A 22,535-nucleotide genomic window follows, 5' to 3' on the forward strand; every position below is an offset into this window, starting at 1 on the left:
CCCCAACAGCTTGGCCTTCTGGGAGCTGTGGACAGTCCAGCCTACTTCCCACTTTTTGGCTTCCCTGTGGTCTTGTTCCTTTAGGAGCCTCTGCCCCTCATTCAGTGGGAAAAGTGGCCCTTTGGACATCTTGGGCAACTGTTCACCAAGCTCGCAGAGTTGGAGACTCTAGGCTGCTTCCGCCTCCTTTGCTGTTATTGCTGTCCCCATTCTATAAAGGAGCCGGGACACAGGGAGACGCACAGCATGAGCTGAGCTTCTTTCAGAGCTGGAAGGTTGAGTTGAGCCTGCCTGGTCTTCATTTTTCAGGCAAGAAAACAGGCTATGTTACCATGCTTCTGTGCTTGACTGGGAGTTAAGTGTCTCAGTGGTATGGCCGGAGGACACAGGAGTCTCCTGATCACCTCCTCCACAGGATCTTTGAAATTCTTGTCATTGAAGTCACTAAAGTGTGAAGGTTCTCAATCTGGTATAACATTGACAGAGTATGTCTAATGTACTGATAGTCCTTGTGTTACGTTTTGGGGGTGCAAACCTGTACACCCCTAGTGTCAGGATGCTAACAACCTGATTTATCACAGACAACTCTGAAAAGGCTTCCAGAAGAATGAAGCGATTAGTTCAAGCCTTAGAAAATGGGGTTAAAAATCCCTATATATGAACTTATGTTTTGAATTATAAAAACAATTTAGAAGGAAATTACAAGCTCACCATATAAAACATTTTGGAAATAAAGGGAAGATGACCGGATGGGTAGGATTTTAGCAGGTGAGGATAAAAAGAGAAGTAGATGAAGCAGTTTAAGCAAAAAGAGGCCTCAGGGAGGTATGGTGCGTATTCCGACTCTGGGCTAACCACCATCCTGTTTCATTTAAGTGGCAAGGCAGTGTGTTGGGATTAAGAGCCCTGTCACTCAATTGCTGTGTGTCCTCAAGCATGGTACTGGACCTCTCTGAGACTGCCTTAATAGAGGACACTGAAGCCAGGGCAAGGCATTAGTACATGGTAGGTGGCAGCATCCATTGAAGGCTTTGCATAGGGAAGAGCCTTGATTGGAACTTGGCAACTAATTAGACACCAGAGTCAAAAAGGAGTGTTAAGGCAGGGTCATTGTGTGGCTGGAGGGACCAGCACTGGGTTCGTGGGTGAAGAGGAAGAGTTTAATGTTTGATGAGTTTGTGTTGCTTACAGGACATCTGAAGAAAACCCCCAGCAAGCAGATGGGACTGGGCCTGAAGTTCGAGTGGAAGGTAGGAAGAGATGATGGAAATGTGGGGCCACTGGAGCCCAGCAGGACAGTTAGGAGAATGTCCAAGGAGAAAGGGGGAAGGACGGGGCTGAGGAAGGCCCCTTATATTTAGAGGCTGGGGTTGGGAGTCAGAGGATGGAAACAGCACCTTCAGAGGGGTCTTGTCCCCAGGGAGGGCCTCAGTGCAGACAGTGTCAAGCCCTAAGGATCATCCAGCAACCCCATCACCCCCAACTCACTTCACAGAGAGAGGCACATCAGGTGTGCTCAGCATCAAAGAGCAGGAAGAGGCAGGGCAGGACCAGAACCCAGAACTCAGCACTCTGCTCTTCTCACACCCATATATTCAGAGCCCTTGAGGTGAGTAGAAGCTTCCTTAATGAATTTTATCAATGTTGTGATTAAAAATCATGGACTCAGGTCTAAAATATTATGATACTGGCGCATATAGGGGCACTCTGACTAGGAATAGAAAATCTCAACTTTCCAAACACGTTTAAAAATATCATTAAAAGCATTTGCCAAAACCCTGGTCAGCTTGGCCACTTCCATTAATGTAGTAGTTGCCATTAACACTTGAGTGTGAATTTGCCTTTCAGACCTGGCTCTCCTGACCTGGCTTATCTGTGAGCTTTGCCTTTGAGAGAAGACTGCCAGGCTCTAGGACAGGTGCTGAAGGGAAATACAGTTCGGGGGCCTTGTCTTCCTGGCTCTGCAAGCCCTCCCACGGTATATGTAGGGCAGTGTGTGGGGACATCCGGTCCTGCCAGCTGCAGCCAGTCTGGCCTTTGCCGAGGGAAGGAGGTCTTTGGGAGAGGGAAATTGTTTCTCCAAAAGATGGGGAAGAAGTTTCTGCCTCACCATGTGGTGGGGAAGAGGGGCCAGAGAGGTGTGTGTCTGCTGGGCCAGAGCTGGGGGGGGACCTCTAACTTGACCTAAGCACTTGAGGGTGGCCTTCTGCTTATCCTTTTCCTTCAAGGGTGGAAATAAAAAATATATGTATGTATGTGTGTGTATATATAGGTTTTTTGTATATTTAAAATGTATTAATATGTTATTTTTATATATTGCATACTATATTGTATATATTGTATAGAGAGATTAGTATTCTCTACAATTTTAATATTCTTAAGAGGGCCAGGACTCCCAGGCTACATGAGTAGAAAAAGCTTATTATTTCCAATTTCATAAGGGTTGTGTTGTTATTTCAAAGAACATTGTGGGTCCTTTGCTTGGCACCTGTTAGGCTGGTGGGAAGTAGTGGGTTTCAGTCTAACTCCCCTTGCTTCTGAAGCAGTGTCTGAGTTCCTTCCTCCTCCTTTCTGCTTTGTACTGGACCCTTTTGGGGACCTAGAGGCAGTTTGAGGGATGCAACATTGATGGTTCCTGATGGGCAAGAGTGTAGGATGCACATAGGCCCAGGGGAGGGCCTCTTCTGCCAGCTTCACAGTCCAGAAGGACCCCCGAAGGTTTTTATCTGAGCTGGTCACAAGAGACTATAAACTTGTTCTTTGCTATCTAATTTGAAAAATTTTTTTTAAAGTGCAAAGGAGAAAGTAAGACTTCTGATTACCCAGAAATAACCATTTCCACTATTTTAATGTAATTCCTAACAGTCTCATGTGTTTTCTTGGTAGAGTGTGTGTTTATTTTCTTGTACTAGGTAGCTGAGGAATCAGCGGGGAGCTGTCTGCCATCACTGCAGAAGCTCTCGGCATGACTGGAACACAAGGCCCAACAGCTCCTCCGCCCCAGTTTAACTTTTCCTCACTTGCCGAGTATCGTGAATCGGCCCAAGCCAACCATTGCCTGTTATTGTTGTTCTGTTTTTTCCCTTTGTTTTGTAGTCTCTTGCAGTTGAAATTGAATGGGAGCTAAATATCTCTATCCCAGGAACTTTGCTAGGGTATATTTCCCTCAAATAATTCCTGGACCAAATCCCACCACATATTCAAACACCTTTGAGTGAGGAGGCCCCCAAACTTCATATATTTTCTTCTCCAGCTTGAGAAGTTCCCACTCTCTGCCCTCTGGTACAGCCACCAGCACCTGGCATAAAAGGTCACTCCAAGAGTGATGGACACACTCTTCTGAAGGCAAAACCAGCAGCTGAGTAGTCAGGTCAGGGGGCTGGAGCAATGGAACTTCAGACCAAGAATATTTTTGTTGTTTTCAGTATACCTTTACGTATAATAATTAAGGTCCACAGACTGTAAGTTTAATCTCCATGAATTTTTACATTTGTATCCATCCATGAAACCACCACCCAGACCAAAATACAGAGCATTTCCAGTGCCGCAGAAAGTTCCTCATGTTCCTTCCCAGTCGGTGTCCGCCTAGCCCAGCTGGGGAACCCCCACCCCCATTTAGGGTCTGGATGAGATAGGAGAGCTGTACTGTGGTGCCCACCCAGATTCCTGCTTTGGCTGTTTGGAGAATAAGGTACTTCTCAATTCAGAGTAAGACAGCCCTCCTGGGCCCCCTCCTTGGCCCCCTCCTCCTCACCCCTGGTGGTTGTGTTCTGGGGGAAGGAGCCCAGCCTCAGAGGCCTCCTCACTAATGCAGACCTACGCTGGGAACACTTCAGTCTTCAGGCAACCCAGGCACAAGCAGGGCAGAAGGCATCCCTTGCACATTGTGTCCAAAACTTTTCTTGCCCACTGGCTGATGCCTGCAAGGCCATGATCCTTGGAGACTTGCCCATGATCCCCGTTTCCTTTGAGTTATTGGTATCCTGTGGAGATAAAGAATGTGTGGGCAGGTTTTGATGAGGCAGTAGAGCAAAGGACACTGGGTCCTTGAGGGGAGGATTAAAGAGGGGATGAAAATGGCCTATTTCCTGTTGGCTGACCTTGGTGACACAGACACACACTTCAGAGCCATCAAGGATGAAGGCTCACTGGAGTGACTTCAAAAGAATTACTCAGATCACAGGTGGGTGAAGGTCTGAGATAAGACCGTAGGGTCAGGTGAAGAGACCCAGGGAGGGAGCCTTGTTTAGAAACAAAGCTCTGGAAACAAGATTGCTGAGCCCAATTGATGTGGGCAACCATGTGAAGCCAACTCTGTCCTTAGGCGTAAGAGCGTGGTGGGGTCGGCCTGGGCTGAGGGAGGAGGACACAGACCTCCCTGGGCCATCCCACAGGGCTTCTGGCTCCACTTGTGATTCTTGGCTTGGAAGGTTTTGGCTGCCAGAACCCAGACATTCCTCCTCCCTCCCTTATACTCTCTCTTCCCTTCTCCCTCCCCTTTCTGACTCCCTCTCTCAGTCTCTCTCTCTCTTCAAATTTTATTATTATTTACTGTTTTTAACTTCAGTTGATTTACGTGATTCAAAATTTTAAAAATTCAAGAAAATCTCCCTCCTTGTCCCCAGCCTTCTAATTCTTTTCCCAGAAGCAACCAGTTTTATCGGTTACATGTGTAACTTCCCAGAGGTAGTTTAGTATCAGCGTACGTGTGCACCTGTGTGTATGTGTTCCCTCTTTTATACAAATGGTATCATACTGTTCATATTGGTCTAGGCCTCATTTTTAAAAATTGTTTTTGTTAAATAGTGAGTAGACAAAAATAGTAGTTATACAATATGTATAAATTAAAAAAAAGCACCCACAATACAATAAGCTACCTGGTACCTAACACCTGTCCTGACAAAGAAGCAGGGCTTTTAAAATCCTCTAAGTGGCCCTTTCCAGCCCCACCTCTTCTTCCCCTAAATACTGTCCTGAATGTTATGCTTATCATGCTTTTTTTTTCCATTACGCTTTTTTTTTCCCTCTGCCTTATATTTATATCACCATACAATAAATATTGTGTAGTGTCTTACACTTTTTGGATTTTGAAGAGAAGGAAGTGTACTGCATGGAATCTTCTACAACTTGCTTGCATCCCACCCATGATTAGATTACAGTCCTGAGATTCATTGGTCCTGATACAGTCACTTTCACTCTGGTATGGAATTCCACTGTATGAAGATACCACGATTAATTTTTCATTACGCTATTTAAGGACATTTGGGTTGCTTCCAATTTTTTGCTTCTAGGAACAGCACTGGTGTGAATGTTCTTGATTGTTTTTCCTGGTGTATATCTTTGGGGGGTTGGTTAGGGTAAAGATTTCCCTGGGGGCACTTGCAGGGGCCTAGAACACACATTGTCAACTTCAAGGCAAACTGCTTCCCAGAGTGGTGGTTTTAATTCACACACTTTCCAACTGTTTGAGAGTTCCCTTTGCTTCACTCCTTGCCGACGCTTGCATTATAAGTTTTTAAAATTTTCCAGACTGATCATGTGAGATTGTAACTCATTGTTGTTTACATTTTATTTCTCTAATTATGCACGTTGCATTTTTTACTTAAAATATACTTTGGTGATTGTTCCATATCAGAGCAGTAAGGACTTCCTCTTTCTTGAGCTGGAGAATGTTCTATCATATGAAAATCTGACTGATTTAACCAATTCCTTACTGATAGACATTAAATTGGTTCTAGTGTTTTACAGTCAATTCTGCAATGAATAGCTTTGTATATCAGTGGTAAAGTGCATCTGTATGTGGGCGAGTCTATATCTAGGTTTCTTACCTGGAACCTTCTGAGACATTTGGATGAAAATGCAAGACAGTTCTTTTTTTATTTTCTTTTTTATTGAAGTGTAGTTGAATTACATCAGTTTCAGTTGTACAGCAAAATGATTCAGTTATACATATACATACATATAATTTATTTTCAGATTCCTTTCTATTATAACTTATTCCAAGGAACTGAATATAGATCTTCGTGCTATACAGTAGGTCCTTGTTTATCTGTTTTATATATAGTAGTGTGTATCTGTTAATGGAAGACAATTTTTGCTACCCTCTGGCCTGGCACATATCTGTTTCTGGCAAATTCCCTTAATTCCTCCACTTCTCCAGGATGGAAACTGTATCTGCCCTGTCAGGTTTCACCACAGCACCTTTTCTCTCAGGTGCTGATGCTCATCTTCCCCCTTTTTCTCTGAACCAACCTGTTTCCCCTTTACTCCCCCCACCTTCACACAAATTCCTCAGGGATGGTCCTAGCCCAGCTCCTCCTTGCTACGGCTGTCCCCATCTCAAGAAATAGTATTCCCCAAGGAGCCAGACTTTGCCTGGCCCTGAAGGAGAGGAAAAGAAAGCTGATGGCAGCCCTCACAGAGTGGATAGTCTCAGAGCGGGCAGGGCAACAGATACACAAAACAACCAAGAAGACATAGGACAGTTCCCAGCCCAGCACCTATTAGCTGGGCTGCCCAGGCAAACCTCTATGTGCCTGGGCCTCATTTCTTTATAAAAGGAGGACAGTGACACTTCTTTGGTGCTTGGGACAGATTGGGGCCGATGTTCATGCACTTGTGGGTCATAGTTTTCCTTGGTATCAAGGACTTCTAATTCAAGATGCCATGCTAATAACTATGGTAGATGCAAGGGTCTGACGGCACCCAGAGGAAGGCGAAGGAAGCCCAAATTGGAGGGGCTTCCTGGGGGAGGAGATAGTTGAGTTGTATCTATCGAGATAGGCATCATTTAAAAAGGCAAGTGGGGTAATCTCTCTTGATGGGAAGACCCTTGAAATCAGAAGACTGGAGGCTGAACGTGGAAAGGTTTGAGTGTGCTTGAGAATCAGTGAGTAATTTGGGGAGAGACATGAGTGTAAATGTTGTGGGACTGGGCGCTGGAGATGTGACTGGAGCTCCATCTTAGAGGCCTCAGTGGGCAAAGTGAGGTCTTAGGGTGGGCCCAGGAATCTGATCTGCAGCAATTCAGATGCACATTTAGGTTTGAGAATTGTTTTTAATTGCTGAGTAAAGAAGTGCAGCCTAGGATGATGGGATGTGGGGTTCAGCAGAGAGCCCAGCAGCTGGTCTGCAGGATTCTTTCTTTGGGAGGAAGCATGAAGGAAGCATTGTATTGCATTTGACTCAGGACACCCCCCTCAACCCTAGTCCCCGACACACACTGCTTTGACCTGGTATCCTGAAGGCACAGGGTTCCCATGGGCTGGGTGCCTGGAGCATCATATGTGAAAGGAAAAGATGACTTGCACATGTCCTCCAGGAAGTTTGGAAGCTAATCTGGGGAGTAGAAAGCCCTGGCTGGTGAAACAGCTACAGCAACCATTTTTCAGCTAAGCCCTTTAAACTCATTATTCTCAGTCTCCCAATAGTCCAGGTGGGTTGGAGGTATTATCACATTATCATGCCTCTTCCACCCTGAAACTGAGCCTCAGAGAGTCTGGGTAACTTGCACAAGGTCACATGATTAGCAGAGGTGGGACTCTTATCTCAGCCTTACTCTCTGGCTGTTTTTTCATACACAGAAATACTAATGGCCGGAGCCTTCAAAGCCTGAATTTATTTTCTTGTTTATTTGCCAACGACGATTAGAAAGATTAGAATATCTAGCCAACATTTGTCAAGTCCTCACACGTTCCAGGCAACCTCTGCACATACTAGCACATTTACTTCTCAGAAACCAAAAGGGTAGGTGCCCTTATCCCTGTGCTACAAGTGACGTTAAATGAGTGGTAAGAAGCAGAGCTTGGCAAAGCCCACTTTCTTAACTCATCTGCACCTTTGCTTCTTAATCAGTGATGTTTAATATATGATGCTAATAAATTATCATTCTAATATTATCTAAAGCCTCTGCTGAAATGGTGGCTCTTTCCTTGGTATTTCAGGGATGACAGGAAGGTCCTTCATCTGTTAAAAACCTAAACACCTTCTCACTAGTTTAGGGCTGCTTAGGGTTGCAAAAGTAGGGTTATATACCTTAAGTTGACAGCTTTGATCCTCAATAAAACAAGATGTTCCCAAGTGTTTTTCAATCTTTTGATGCTCAGGCCTGCTTTTCACTCCATAAACAGCTCTGTCCCTCTCTGTAGTTCTTAAAAACAAGAGTTTTTCCCCAAAAGTAACATTAAGTCACACCTATTATATATGACTCCACCACTGTCACTATTTTACTAATTCTCTGAGGATTTTAGCTCCTGTTACTGAACCTGAATTTGGGTCCACTCACCTGACAGACAGCAAAGCTAATCAACTGACACCAGGTTGTAGTGAAGGAAAAGGACAGTGTTTGTTGCAGGCACTGTGCAAGGAGAACAGGCAGCGTGTGCTCAAAAAATCCAAACTCCCTGATGGTTTTCAGGAAAAGATTTTTAAAGGCAACATTAGGGATGTGGATTGCAGGGTGCCTGATCAGCTCGAGGATATTATTCTGATTGGTTGGTGATGAAGTAACAGGGTGATGTTTCAGGAGTCAGTGTCTTCAACCTTCTGGTCCCAACCAGCCTCAGGTGTTTTCATCAGCAGTTTTCATGGCAGGGAAGGAGGCGGGTAGGGGTCTGGTTTCTATAAAAACAACTTAGGAATGTGTGCCAGACCTTGTTATCTCTATCTTTCAGGGAGCTGGGAGTTCAGTGACTCTGCTATGTGGCTGATTTATAGTCTAAATTGTTACCAGTTTCCCAACCCAACAGCTATTCTTTGTTTCTGTGTGTTCACATTTCCTAATCATTAACTCTTGAGCCGGCCTTTTGAGACTGAGGGGAGGCTTGAAGCAAAGACTTTTACCTCAAGAGATGGGGGACATGGGAGGGGGGCTCATATACCTGAGAGGGTCCTAAAGAGTCCTGCTCAGTTTCATTCCCAGCTCACTGTGCTCTCCCCAACTCATCCCAACATCGTGGTGCTTTCGCCATCCACTTGCCTGATCCACTGACTCTCTGGCCTCCCTGTTCTTCAGCCTCCTTTTCCCCAGGGACCTCCCCCAGTGTGGGCTCTCTTCGCAGCTCCACACTCAAGCCCTGAACTCTCCAAAGATCCCACATTCAAACCTCTTTCTAGCTCCTCTCTTCAAACCTTTTCTCCCATGGGCCCCATAGCCCACTGACTTCACCACCTTTCACTGACCCCTTCAAATCCCTCCTCCCCTCCTTTCCCTGCCTCAATTCCATGGTTAGTTATCACGGCTCCTCTCTTGTCTACACCCTCCACTCCCATACCTTGAGTCTGCTAGATAATACTCGGCAAAACTCCAGCCCAGTTCAATCCAGCTCTCCATCAACTCCACCTGCTCTACCTTTTATTTCACTTGTCTACTTTTCTTGCTTCTGTCTGCCCCCATAGACCATCAGCCCCATGAGGGCAGGTACTGTGCCTTGGTCCCCTGCTCTGTCCTGGCATCAGAAGAGTGCCTGGTGCACTGCCCAGGCATATTCAGTGAATGTTCATGTTTGTTGAATGAATTTCTTTCAACATGTGGAGAAGGATCTGAGAGCTAGTTTATGGTAGTATCTGGGGGAAAAGTGGAGGATGGAAATCACATTGTGTCCAAGGAGGGATAGAGAAGGTGGAGGGGCAGGATGAGAGGATAAGGAAGACAAGCCAGAGACTCCTTAAGTTTGCCCAAGGAGAATGCTGCTATTCCTTCCTAATTGGCTCTTCTTGTTCTGGGAGGAGATCTTGAAAGAGTTCTTCATTCTCAAGCCCAAATTACAGAATTCTAAACCTTTACTAAACTATTATTTCCTACCATTCTTGGTTACTTAAGGCTTCCGAGAAGACATTTGGATGGCCGTGATTAGCACGGACATCTAAGGCCAGGAGTGACCTAACCAGTCACCTCCCACAACCCCTGAATTTACAAGCAGGGAATTGATGCCCAGAGAACAGAAGGACACATGAGTGCTGGTGGCAGAACCAGAGCTCGAACCCAGGAGTCTTGCCCTGCAGTCCTGGGTACCCTGCTGCTGCCTGCTATGTGGCCCCACTCCACTGTTAACGTGCTGTCATTTGCCTGATTGTGCTTGAAAGAAGCAGAGAAAATGTTTTGTCTAACCCACACTGAATACTCATGAAAAACTCTGTGGAAGAGATTTATCACCATTTTGGGTCCCTGGACTCTTTAATCAATAGAAATTTATAAGAGGCCAGACTAGGAATTCAGGCAAGGCTTTACTGGGACTCCTGCTATAGCACAAGGGAGCAAAAACAAGTAACAGGTTCCCTTGCTGGCTCCCTGAGCTGCCGGGTGGGCTGGTTCCTTAAACAGGGTGAGGGTAGGGGTGGATCGGTGGGTCAGGCCAGAGGGGCGACTTAGGTGATCTGCCCACTCCCTTGGTGGTGCTGTGTGTAGGGATCATGTGCAGGGATCACCCTGCTTTTGCTCCTGGCATCTCAGAAGTGGCAGTTGGCTCGTGGCCTTTTTTTATATTATTGTTCATAATTGCCCTGACTGCTCACGCATGTAGTTTTAGTTCCCTTATTGTTTCTTTGTTTGCTGTTGCTGAGGAGACATTCAGGTGCAAGCACTGCAGTAAAGGGTCCCAGGTCCCAGCCTGTCTCAGATTAAAGGATCTAGCGAGGCTCCAGCCAACCTGTATGATGTGCTTACAGTGGGACACACATTCCCTCATCTGACCCCCACAGCAGCCCCCTGAGGCAGGTGCTGTTTTACCCCCATTGTACAGAGAAGGAAACTGAGACACAGGAGGTTACACAACTACACACGTAGTTAGGCAGTGACAGAGCCTCTGTGTGATTCAAGAGCCTCTGCTTATAACCTTGATGCTCTAGGTTCTTAAATGCCATACCGAAATGACTTTTCAATTTAAGCAAACTTTTTCCCCTGAAAGATTTGAGTGCTGTCGACAAAAAGCACTCTGACCCTCTGAAACAGGATGTGGTATGACAAGGTAGGCACTGCTTGCTAAATTGGGTGCTGGCGGTATTTCAGCCCCAAGTCCGAAGGGGAAGTGCCAGAGGGCAGGGGAAGGGGAACTGATGCCTCGAGAGTCCCACTTTGTGCCAGGTGCTTTCTGTACATCAGCTCCACTCAGTTCTCCCAATGGGCCTAGGTCATGGGGTCCCACAGCTAGTCGGTGGTAGAAGTGGAATTCAAACTATACACATGTTTTTACTCTATCAAAAGCTTCCCAAGGCTGTGTTATACAGGATGTGTTTAAACACCACAAATAAGGCATTTCTGGGTCATGAGCTTGGAATCTGAAGTAATCTCGGTAAGTCCCAGCTGAGACTCTGACCATTACATTCTTTCCTTCTTCTTATCTCTTGAGAACTGAAAAATTCTGTACAGACTAGACTTTCCACTGAGATGGGTTAAAGAGTTTGAACCAACTAATCACTAAGTTTTGACTCCAAAAAAGGATACAACTTATTCTTAAGTCAGATGCATTTTTTTTAAAACTAAATTGTCCACAGGATCCCAAGTTTAGCATTTTTGTCTTTTTAAAGATCAGTGAACTAATGTGAGGTTTCTAAATAGCGGCAGCCCAATCTAATAGAAGGAACCATGGCTTGGGAGTCAGGACTCCTGGGTCTTGGGCCTGTCTCTGACTTGAGCTTGCTGTGTGACCTTGAACAGTTTATCTCCCATTCTGCGCCTCAGCACCATGAAAATAAAGGGCTTGTGTCTGATGAGCTCTCTGTTCCCCTCTAGACCTCAAGTTCTAGGGTAGGACCATGGGCTCTGGACTCAGACACTGGAGTTCAAACCCCTGTGTCATCATTTACTAAGTAGTAAGTGAACATGTTGGACAAGCAGCTTAAGTACTCTGGGATTCAGTTTCTTCATATGTAGAACAGATTGATAATACCGGTTTACAGAGTTGCAAAGATTGAACGGGAAAATTCCGTAGTGCCCAGCATGAGCAGAAGATGCACCCAACATTGGTTAGATGCAGTAGTCATGAGAGTTCTTTATATGTTATTAAAAATCAGTAAAGAACCAGATCATAAAACGCTGAACTTCCACCAATAAATATTTATTGAACATATATTCTTCATTTGTGGTGAAACTTTGGGTTGGCTGCCCAAACCATTCCCAGCCCCTTCTTAGCCATTTCCAACCACAGAGACTGGAAATCTGGTTATTCTCTCTTCTAGCCTTGCTCGAAGCGGGGGTGGCTGTGTGATCTATGTTTTGACCGTGAGAGATAAGCTATCAGGTGGCTTCTAGGGAAGCTTTTGTTCCCTGCTATAAGGGGCAGTCACCAGAGGAGAGCTCCCTGCTGCTGCCCCTTCTGGTTTTTTGTTTTTCTTTTTTCTGCCTTAAAAATAAATATATTATGTGAAGCAGTGGCAGACATCTTATGATCACAGACATGATCACAGGGAGGAAAAGCCAAGAAGCCAAACATATCATAGTATAAGGCTGGACAGAGCCTGGGTCCTGGATGACATTGAACAGAGAAACCAACCCCAGCAGCTGCTATCAGACTTCTCACTATGTTAAAATACAAACCCTGTTTGTTTAAGCCACTGTCATCTGGGCTTCCTGTTCTGTAGCTGAGCCCATCTTATCTCATACATCATTCAACAAACATTTATTAAGTTTCTACAAGTACTAGACACAATTCTAGCTATGAGGTTTACAAGGAGGAATGAGACATCTTTAAGGTTTTACAGCCTATGCAGGCAGACAGCCAAACTATTTTTTTAATGCAATAAAAATATAAGAGGTGGCACAACTGAAATCTCTAAATGTTAGCCTGAGCACGTAAAAGAAGGGTAGACAATTCCTTCTAGACTGAAAATCCTTTCAGAACAGTTTTTTTTTTAACCCATACATCTGTAGCACTTCTCTTAGCATATAGTTAATGCTCAATAAATATTTGTTGAAATTTGGCAATTGTTATTGCTGCTCACCCAGCATGAATGATGATCTCATCCCTATGCCTTTTCGAAGTTAGGTGTGGCTATGTGACTTGCTTTGGCCAATGAAGTGCAAGCAGATTTAATATATATCACCTTCAGGTGGAAGCAGGTAAAAGGCGGTGTGATCTTTGTGTTCTCCCTTCCCCCTTGCTAGAACATAAACTAGCCAAACCTGACTAGTATGATGAATGAATCATTAATTAAATGAATGAATGAAAAAATAATGGCAGTGTTGGGAATGGATTAGAGGGGTGGGGAGACCCAAGGCAGGAAGTTTGGGGCTGATACTAGTGATTGCCTAATAGAAACTGCCCCTTCACCTTTCTCTCCTTCCTGCTGGCAGAGCCCACTCCCACTGTAGAGATGGAAACTGTCAGACAATGGCTTTCCAAGCATCCATGGATATGTGACCTAGTGCTGGCCAGTGGACCCCAAGGGACAATCTTCTGAAGAGCTTTCTGGAAAGGGCTTTTCTCCCAAACAAAAAGAACAGACTTTCCTTATTATTTAAACCACTCCAAATTGAGTTTTCTGTTACTCGCAGCCAGAAGCACCCTGGTAGAACATTGATTGCTACAACGTGGCAGGAATCCATGTGAGAGATGAGGCTTAGTGAAAAGATAGAGAGGAAAGGATAGAGTTGAGGAAATCTTGGAAGTGAAATCAATGGGACTTGGTGACTGATAGGGTGCAGGGTTGAGCTGCATGCTGTGTGGAATAAAAGTGGTTTAAAACCCAGTCACTGATGTCAAGGATCCCAGTGGGAGAGACACGTACTGACTAAAAACACCAACTGTACAAGGTAGCCTATGCCAAGGGCCAATGTGTACCATAGGAATTGTGAGGAGGGAGGGCTGAGGAGTCAGCACAGGACTTGACAGATGGCTGACTTTGGGTTTGGATGGATAGAGAAGACGATGATAGTCTGGGCAGGCCCTTACCAATATATCTTAGACCAAATTTTATAGCTGGTACTTTACAAATAGTCTTTGCCTTACACGTTTCATTTTTAACTTTATTTCAGCCATTTCCACATATTGGATCAAAGGCAATAGAGGGACAGTTCAGTTCAATACCAAATATAATTTAAATGTAAGCATCATTTAAAATATGGCTACTTAATAAATCATTAGGTGGATACACTGTAGGTCATTTAACTATTTCCTTACTCTCAGCTACTCTGCATTTTCAATGTTCAAATATTTAAAACAGTGCTGTGGCGAGCTTTTTTGGCTAGAGTGTTTCCTATGCCTTAGATTATTTCCTTAGGATAAATTTCCAGAAGTGGAATAACTCATTCAAAGAAATGTTGAAAGCAGTGAGCCTCACCAAAGACACAACTACTACTATTCTTGATAAATAGCCAAATTGCTTTCCAGAATGGTTCTATCATTGCACTTGAGAATTTTGTTTAACATTAAAAATGTAACACTGACTCAGGAAGAACTTAGTATGTATTATGGCTATTTTCACCTTGAGAGCTTAGCGCTCAGGATTGTCCTTTTCATCTTAAGTTCCTTACAGTCAGGGTACCATGCTCCTGTTCTGAACTTACATGATCTGAATAAAGGGCTTAAATCATAGGTATCCTTTTTTTTTTAGTTTTCTTTCTTTTTTTTAGAGATCTCACAATTTTTTTTTAAACCTCCACTTGTGCTTTGTTTTTTCTTGGAGGGGGGTGGTAATTAGGTTTATTTACTTATTTAATGGAGGTACAGGGGATTAAAACCAGGACCTTGTGCAGGCTAGGCATGCACTCTACCACTGAGCTATACTCTCCCCTTAAATATCATTAATTGAGCTAGAAAGCAATATGTTTCCTCATCTTTTCTAGAAACAAAACTCCAACCCTTCATCAAACAGCTAAACAAAATAACCATTAAGTAGCAAAGTAAATAATCCAACATGATGAATTGCTTTTTAAACAATAAACTCTTAGGTTTAAATAATAATTAGGTTTCTTGATAAATGCTTCTGTTCTTTTCTCACTAATCCTGAACTATTTTCAGTCACAGCCTAATCTCATCTTGGTCCTGATCCTCTGAATAGAATGGGCTATTCTAATTGGAGTTAGAATTAAAAAGTCCTTGCAGGGCTGATGTAAGGACCTATCTGGCTTCCCAGATCAGGAATCCAATATACTGGCTATAGAGTCTGCTTAACCCTCAGCTTTGGCCTCAGACCACCCCCACGCTCACCCCAACACACACACATGGGCTGAGACCACTCTGGGCTCCAGATAAACAGACGTTGAGGGGCTGGCCATGTGAACTGAACTGTCATCTCTCTCCTCCTGAGGGACAGGACAGTCGTGGGCATGGAGAGAGGAGCACAGTCCTAGCAGAAACTGGAAAATGATATTCAAAGGGACGAGCAGGGGCTCACCCCCAGTTTGGCTAGACAGCAAATGTCTGCATCACTGAAAAACCACAAGAGTACCTGAACAATGAACTGGCAACCTTTTCCCCAAACTATAGGACTAATCAAAACTCAATATAGTAAGTTTCACGTTACTTCTCTGAATCTCATTTCCTCTTCTATAAACAGAGATTTAAAAACTCTAGCTCTCAGTATTGCTGTAAAAACCAAATGAGGTGATTATGTACATGAAGTTCTCTGAAAACAGATTAAGAAATTATTATTAGCCTTTTGTTTTCACTAATAATACTGCAGCTAACACCTTTGTTGCAATTTATAGTTTACAGTGGTTCTCAGTTTCTAATGTGCATATGAATCACTTGGGAGTCTTGTTAAAAATGCGAATCTTAAGATTCAGTAGGTCTGGGGCATGAGATGCTGCTGCTGGTTCATACAACACACTTTGAGTAATAAGGGTTTTCAGCACTTTGTAAACATGAAATTTTCTACTAGTCAATTCCTAGCAGACTTCAAGTCACCAATTTGGACAGTTGTTAGTATATCCCATACGTTATATGATGAAAAGTTGAGGTTTGAACTGATTGCTGGAATAGGCACCCCGGGTGGCCAAGTAAGCCTTGTCTCAGGTTTGACAAACTGTTCCCAGAAGGTAGGTTTCTCAGGAGAAATCCAAGGCCAATGGATCTTTTCTTATAACCACAGCTAAAATTAAGGACCAGCGTTTTTCTCTGATAATTATTTAAACTAAACTAAGCTGAGGAAGTCGTGATTTTCATGGGTTTGCTGCTTTGCAGGCTGTGTACATCCCGGTGCTGGGCAGTGCCTCCTTCTAAAATTATTATCTCTTGAAGAAAGTTTAAAGTATGTCTTTTAAAAACTATTGAAAAGATAATGTAAAAGTATCAGTAAGGACTGTTTTGGAAAAGAAAGTTTCCCCATAATCCCACCACACAATGGTTTTTATTGGTACAGTTCCTTTCCAGGTGCCACATTTTTATGTACTATATATCTTTGACTCTAAAATACTATCAATGTTAAGACTCAGCATTGATTTAGTAAAAGCTTTTTAGGAGATAAAAAAAAAAAAAACACCACAAGAAACTATTAAGAATGGCCATTGATTCCAATATCAGAAACCATAAAATGTGGATTAGAATTATGCCTTAGACTTGAGGAATATAGTAGGAAAAAATACATTGATCTATTTTACCTTGCTACATACCAGGAAATATTTTTAATTATTTGATTTTTGAATCAGAAACACGCTCAACTGGTTCAACATTCAGAAGGTACAAAAGTGTTGTCAGTGACTTGTTCCCAGCTATTCACCTTTCCATCCCCTCCCTAGAAGCCCCCCATGTTTTCAGTCTCTTGTGTGCCAGTCGAAGGTATTTTGTGCTTATAACTGCAAGTGAAGTCATATTCTTTGCTCCCTTTTCTTACACGAGTGGCATCATATCATACTCCTTTTCCAGAATCTTGCTTTTTCACTTGACAGAATATCATCAGTACAGGGGGAAGGGGTATAGCTCAAGTGGTAGAGCACATGCTTAGCACACACAAGGTCCTAGGTTCAATTCCAAGTACCTCCTCTAAAAGCAAATAAGTAAACCTAACTACTTTCCCCCTCAAAAATTAAAAAAAAACAAAAACGTTAAGTTTAAAATTTAAAACAAAACAAAAATTTCATCAAGATTGAGCCACATCATGCCCAGACCATTTTGATTTCTTTTGTTTTTTCTATGATTACATTACAAGCATTTCTCTATCTTTTTATACGGTCACTATAATTATTCTTCTCAATGACTGGTTTTGTGGGGTGACTGGGCCACAGTTTAATAACAACTCCCTGTTGTTGAGCATTTAGATTGTTTCCAGTGTTTGATTAAGACTAGGAACACATGATGACCATTTCCTCATTCAACATGTATTTGTTTGACAATCATGAATTGCCATCCTCCTAGGTACCAAAGTGCCTTCCCCTACAGGGCTGACAGTCAAGCAGTGGGAGCCGCCAGGGAAATACATGAGAACACAGAAGTGTCCCCATTCCCCCAAGGAGCCTCTGAGTATAATCTGGGCTTCCACAGGGGTAGAGGAGAGAAGAGCAAGGTGATGATGGATCCACCTACAAGCACCGGCCTGGCTGGTGTGAATGAACTGGTTGGTTACAGCTTATTCATCAGGCTTGTGAGCCTGGCTAATGTGCATCCACCGCAGGTACACATCCAACCCCCACGTGCTGACCAAGTCACTGCCTAGGGTGTCAGCTGCCATGAATTTACAAAGGTTACAGTAAATAAAGAATTAAGTACTTTGTAAGTACTTACCATATGCCAGGACAACCCTCTAGGAAGTGTCCTCTAGGACAACCCTCTAAGTATTATTTTCCCATTTTATACATAAGAAAACTAAGGCACTGAGATGTTAACTAAATTTCCAGAGTTGAAATCAACATAGTTGTGATTTGAACCCAGACAGCCCGGCTCCCTGACCAGCTACACTGTATTGCCCTGAGAAAGGTAGTTGTACTCAACCCTGGGGCACATTTTGTCTTTGTTCTACAGATGCTGAACCAATCCCTTTCCTTTCTTAAATCTCAATAAGGGTAAACTCAGGATGCCTTTAATTCTCAATCATTGGATGAGCATTTTCCTGGATTGAGCCTGGCATTTCTTCCAAGGATTGCTTGTCAGTACCTTTAAGGTGGGAGCTCTCCTTCTCCCCTGGGGGAGGAGGTGTAGAGCCTCTTCCTACCCTGGAGCCAGATGGTACAAGGAGACTTAGAGCCTGTGGCAGCTCAGACTGCAGGACTCAGACAGCTGGTCTTGGGACTGCAGGGACCTGGGCGAATCCAACTGGCTCAGACCCCCCCCCCCCCAAACTTCTGTTGTCTTCCCTCTGTCCCCTGACCCTACGCCCATCCCACAGACAACTTCTCATTCCCTACTTCTCCCAACCACCTCTCCTTGGTTCGCAGATAACTCCCTACTCTCCCCGGCAAAGGCAAGCCTGGATCTCATCAACCAGCATGTTGCTGCCAGCGCTGTCCTGTATGCCTTCAGACCCAGCTGCAGAGCACATGTAATCAAACTGCCCCGATGATGCCCAGTCTCCTGCCCCACTTCTGATAATTCGGTTTCTTCTCAGCTATTGGAATGAAAGGCCCTCTTCACCTCAGAATATTTCAAATGCCAAAACAAACAGCGACGTACAGCAAATGGTACCACCTACAGCAATTCTTTGTTTACTGTAATGGTGGGAGTAACAATGAAAACAGAAGAAGAGATTGGCAATGAAAAATGGGTTTCCCTCCCACCCTCAAACCCTGGTCCCCCTCCTCAGAAGTGGTCACCCTCAGTAATTTTGTTTCTGAAATTTTACATTCATACACATAGGGAATCTTTCCCCACTTTTTCAATATAAATGGTAGCATACTATACTTACTGTTTGGATCCTTGTTTTGTTTTTGTTTTTGTTTTTTTAATTTTTCCTATTTACCAATATAGCTCCGAGAACGTTCCACATGAGCACATCCAGTTCTCTCTTATTCCTTTATGTGGCTGCAGAGAATTACATTATATGGTAAATGAATATATACACCATAATTAATTTAACTAGCTTTCCCCTGATAGATACTTAGGTTACTTCTAGATTTTTGCTATTACGATTGGTGCTGTATTTAATAACCCTGTACATATATATATTTTTTGGGGGGGAGGCCTGCTGTGAGTATTTCTGCAGGACAAACTCCTACAAGAATTTATTTTAGAAGAGATGGCACCAAACTGCCCACCAGATCAGTTTTTCAATAGACTGAACGAATAGCTTATTCTTGATGGTTAAATCATTTAAAATAACTGAGACTCTGTTTTATATGAGAGGGCATCATTATGACTTTAAGACACAAGACATAAGCCATAAAGGAAAAGAATGATACATTTTACTACATTAAAATTTTAAACTTCTGTACTATAGAGACATTATAAAAAAAGTTAAAAGACAAGCCACAAACTGGGAGAGAATATTTACAGTGCATTCAGCGGAGCTAATATTAGTGTGAACTTTTACACATTATTAACAAAAGGCAAACCCTGCCCTCACCCCAGTGGGGAAAGGCTAAGAACAAGCAATTCAGAGAAGAGGATCCTGGAAGGACAATGAATGTATGAGATGATAATTAGCTTCATAAATAATCAGGAAAATATCAGTGAAACAAGATCGTATTTTACACCCCTCAGGTTGGCAACATTTTAAAAATCTGGTAATACCAAGAGAAGGGAAGCAGTTAGATCTCTTATTGCCTGGGGGTGTAAAATGGCACAACCACTCCAGAGAGCAATTTGGCAACACCTAGTCAAATTGAAGAAGTGCTCTGTTTTCCTATATTTTCCTGTTGTGTGTATTCTTGATGCTTTGGCACTTGTGGCTTCCCTGGCTGGGAGAGACCACCCCTCCCAGGGCTAGCCAATTCTTAGCTATAGCAAAGGGCTGAAAGCACCCCTTTCATAGCAAAGTAACTGATCCAGAGCCCATGCTCTGAACAACCTCCACTATCTGGCTCTTACACTCCAGGAAGCCATATTTCTCTGCCCTAATCACTCAGGGCTAGGTACTAGACACCTAGAGACCATTTTCTATAGTCCAGAGCCTGCTGACACTTTAAACCAGCCAATCCTAAGCTGTTTCTCCTGCCCTGCCTTGCCTTTCTTGCAGAAAACATAACCAAGTTTCTGGGTCATGCTTTCCCCTCATCCCATCTTCCTCCTAACCAAACCTGGTGCTTCCCCACATAGGCTTGCATGGCATGGCATGCCCCTTGTCTCCAGGATGTAAGTAATACAATTTTTTTATTGGCATTAGCCTCTTTATGTCCTCATTCAGTCACTTCCATAAACTAAAATCCCATAGATACAATTGATACACCCACATTGTGTGCCCTGAGAAGTTCCCATATGACGTAAAGGAAGATGTATAAAAGGGTACTCACTGCATAGTAAAACACTGGAAACAACCTGAATTGTCCATCAGCAAGAGACTGATGAATATGTTGTCCCATGGTCATATCTTATATGAATTGGTTACCAAAAGCAGTAACATGGAAAAGAGTAGAACCATGTATTCCAATGCTGGATGAAAACAGCAAATTGCAGAATAGGTCAATGTATTTGCCTATGTGAAATTTTTAAATATTTATAAAATAATACTATCTATTGTTTATAAAACATTCATATAATAAAAATATAAAAACATGGGAGGGAGAATGGGGGTAAAATTAGGAAAGAGTTCAAAGGAGGTTTCACCTTTATCTGTGATGTTTCATTTCTTAAAAACCAAACAAATATTTGTCCAAGATGTGATGGAATGTTAAGATTGGTTCAGTCTGCCTGGTAGGTACATGGACATTTGCTGTTCTCTTTTTGATACTTCAATTTATGTTTGAGCTGTTTCATAATGATAAGAAGATATGATTTAGGCTGCATGAATGACCTCAAGGTCATATAAAAGAACAACATGACAGGATGCCAATAAGTTCTGTCCCCATCTCAACAGTGTCAAGTTTTCTCTTCTCTCCTTAAGTCTTTTTTTTTTTAATTTTTGACTTTTTTAGGAAAGGTGTAATCATTTGCACCCCACAGAGGATATAACTATGTGTTGATCAACTATTCAAAAATTAAGTCACAGACCTTAAAAGGCAAGTGCTATTTCAGAGCACTGTTCAATTAGTTTGCAGAACCCCACTTGTTTTTCAGGAGGAATAAGGAAGAATATTCTATTCTATTCTAAATATTTTTAGAATATTCTAAAAAATATTCTGTTTATTCTAGCAAAAGTAATAGTTGGTAAACATTTCTGAAAGGTATAATGAATTTTTTCTGAAATTTTCAGATTAAAATTTTCATAATTTTCATGAATCAGAATTATTTCAACTATAATAACAAACTGTCTATACCATAAAGTATTTCTTTTGTTTTTACTAAAAGCAAAGGGCATGTTTTTAATTTGTTCTTCTCAAGATAATATTTCTACATCTTACTGGAAATATTTAATAGTCCTTGTATCAGTCATGAGGTTTTTAGCAACAAATATCAAATGCACAGTGTCTTCAACAATAAAGGCATTCAATTATCTGATATGACAGGAAGTGTACAAATGGTTTGGGGGTTGGTGCAGTCACTCAACAATCTCCTCAAGGACCCAGTCTCTTTCTTTCTCTTCTGCTATCCTCAGAGAAGCCTCCAAATCAGCCCTTAATAATCCCCACCTTCTGGTCACGCAGACCAACCCTGGTAAATGTGGGAGGGGTGTGAACATGGCAGAAGGGATGCTATCGTTTCTGAGAGTGTTATAAAAAGACTATGGCTTCCATTTGAGGTTCACACTCTTTATCTCTCTTACTGTCTCTCACTCCCTTGCATCTCTCATTCTGGGAAAAGCAAGCTAGCATCTTGTGAGCAGCCCAGTGGGGAGGCCCATGTGTTGAGGCACTGAAGCTTTCTATCAATAGCCAGCTGAGTACTGATGCCTACTAACAACCATGAGAGTGTGTTTGGAAGTGGATTCTTCCACCCCAGTGACCCTTGAGATGATTGCAACCCTGGCTATCAGCTTGACTGCAACCTCATGAGAAACCTGAGCCTGAACTGCCCCCACCACCCCCACAGCTAATCCATTTCTGGGTTCCTAATCCTCAGAAATTGTGTAACATCATAAAGATTTGTTATTTGAAGGAATTAAGTTTTGAGGTAATTTTTCACACAGCCATAGGTAACACACTCAGTGTGTCTGCCATGTTTCCCCATTGGGTACAAGATGGCTGCCATAGCTCCATCCTCCATGTTCTCCTAGGACAACATCTCCAGCAGGAAGAAAGGGGGATGGGGCGAAAGGCGCTCTCCTTATGTACCTTCTCTTTTTATCAAGGAGGTAAATCTTTGTTGGGAGTCACCCAACAGATTCCCTCTTATTTCTCATGGCCAGAACTGGATCTCATGATGGCTTCTAGCTGCTGGGGAGGCTGGGAAACCAAGTATCTTGCTTTTCATTTGCTTTTATAGGGAAGTGGGCAAGGAACAAGTGGGCTGGGAATGGCTGCTGTGTAGTAACAATGGCATCTCCCAGCTCATCCCCCAGTTTCAGTTTGTCTGGTTGTTCTCAGCTGGCATCATTTAACTTGTTCCTTCATACTCCACATATGTATGTACGTGGAA

The 22,535-nt window shown here is 43.0% G+C and overlaps 1 protein-coding gene across 1 annotated transcript in view; it reads left to right on the plus strand.

Moving 5' to 3' along the window:
• Positions 1-484: 484 nt before the first annotated feature.
• PNPLA1 (patatin like phospholipase domain containing 1) overlaps positions 485-22,535 on the plus strand; it is a 61,495-nt gene continuing 39,444 nt past the window's right edge. Inside the window, exon 1 of the mRNA XM_032462944.1 lies at positions 485-1,609. The gene's annotated coding sequence lies outside the window, so the exon portion shown is untranslated. The remainder of the gene's footprint in view (positions 1,610-22,535) is intronic.

Source organism: Camelus ferus, chromosome 20 (genome assembly GCF_009834535.1).
Source record: "Camelus ferus isolate YT-003-E chromosome 20, BCGSAC_Cfer_1.0, whole genome shotgun sequence".
Lineage (NCBI taxonomy): Eukaryota > Metazoa > Chordata > Mammalia > Artiodactyla > Camelidae > Camelus > Camelus ferus.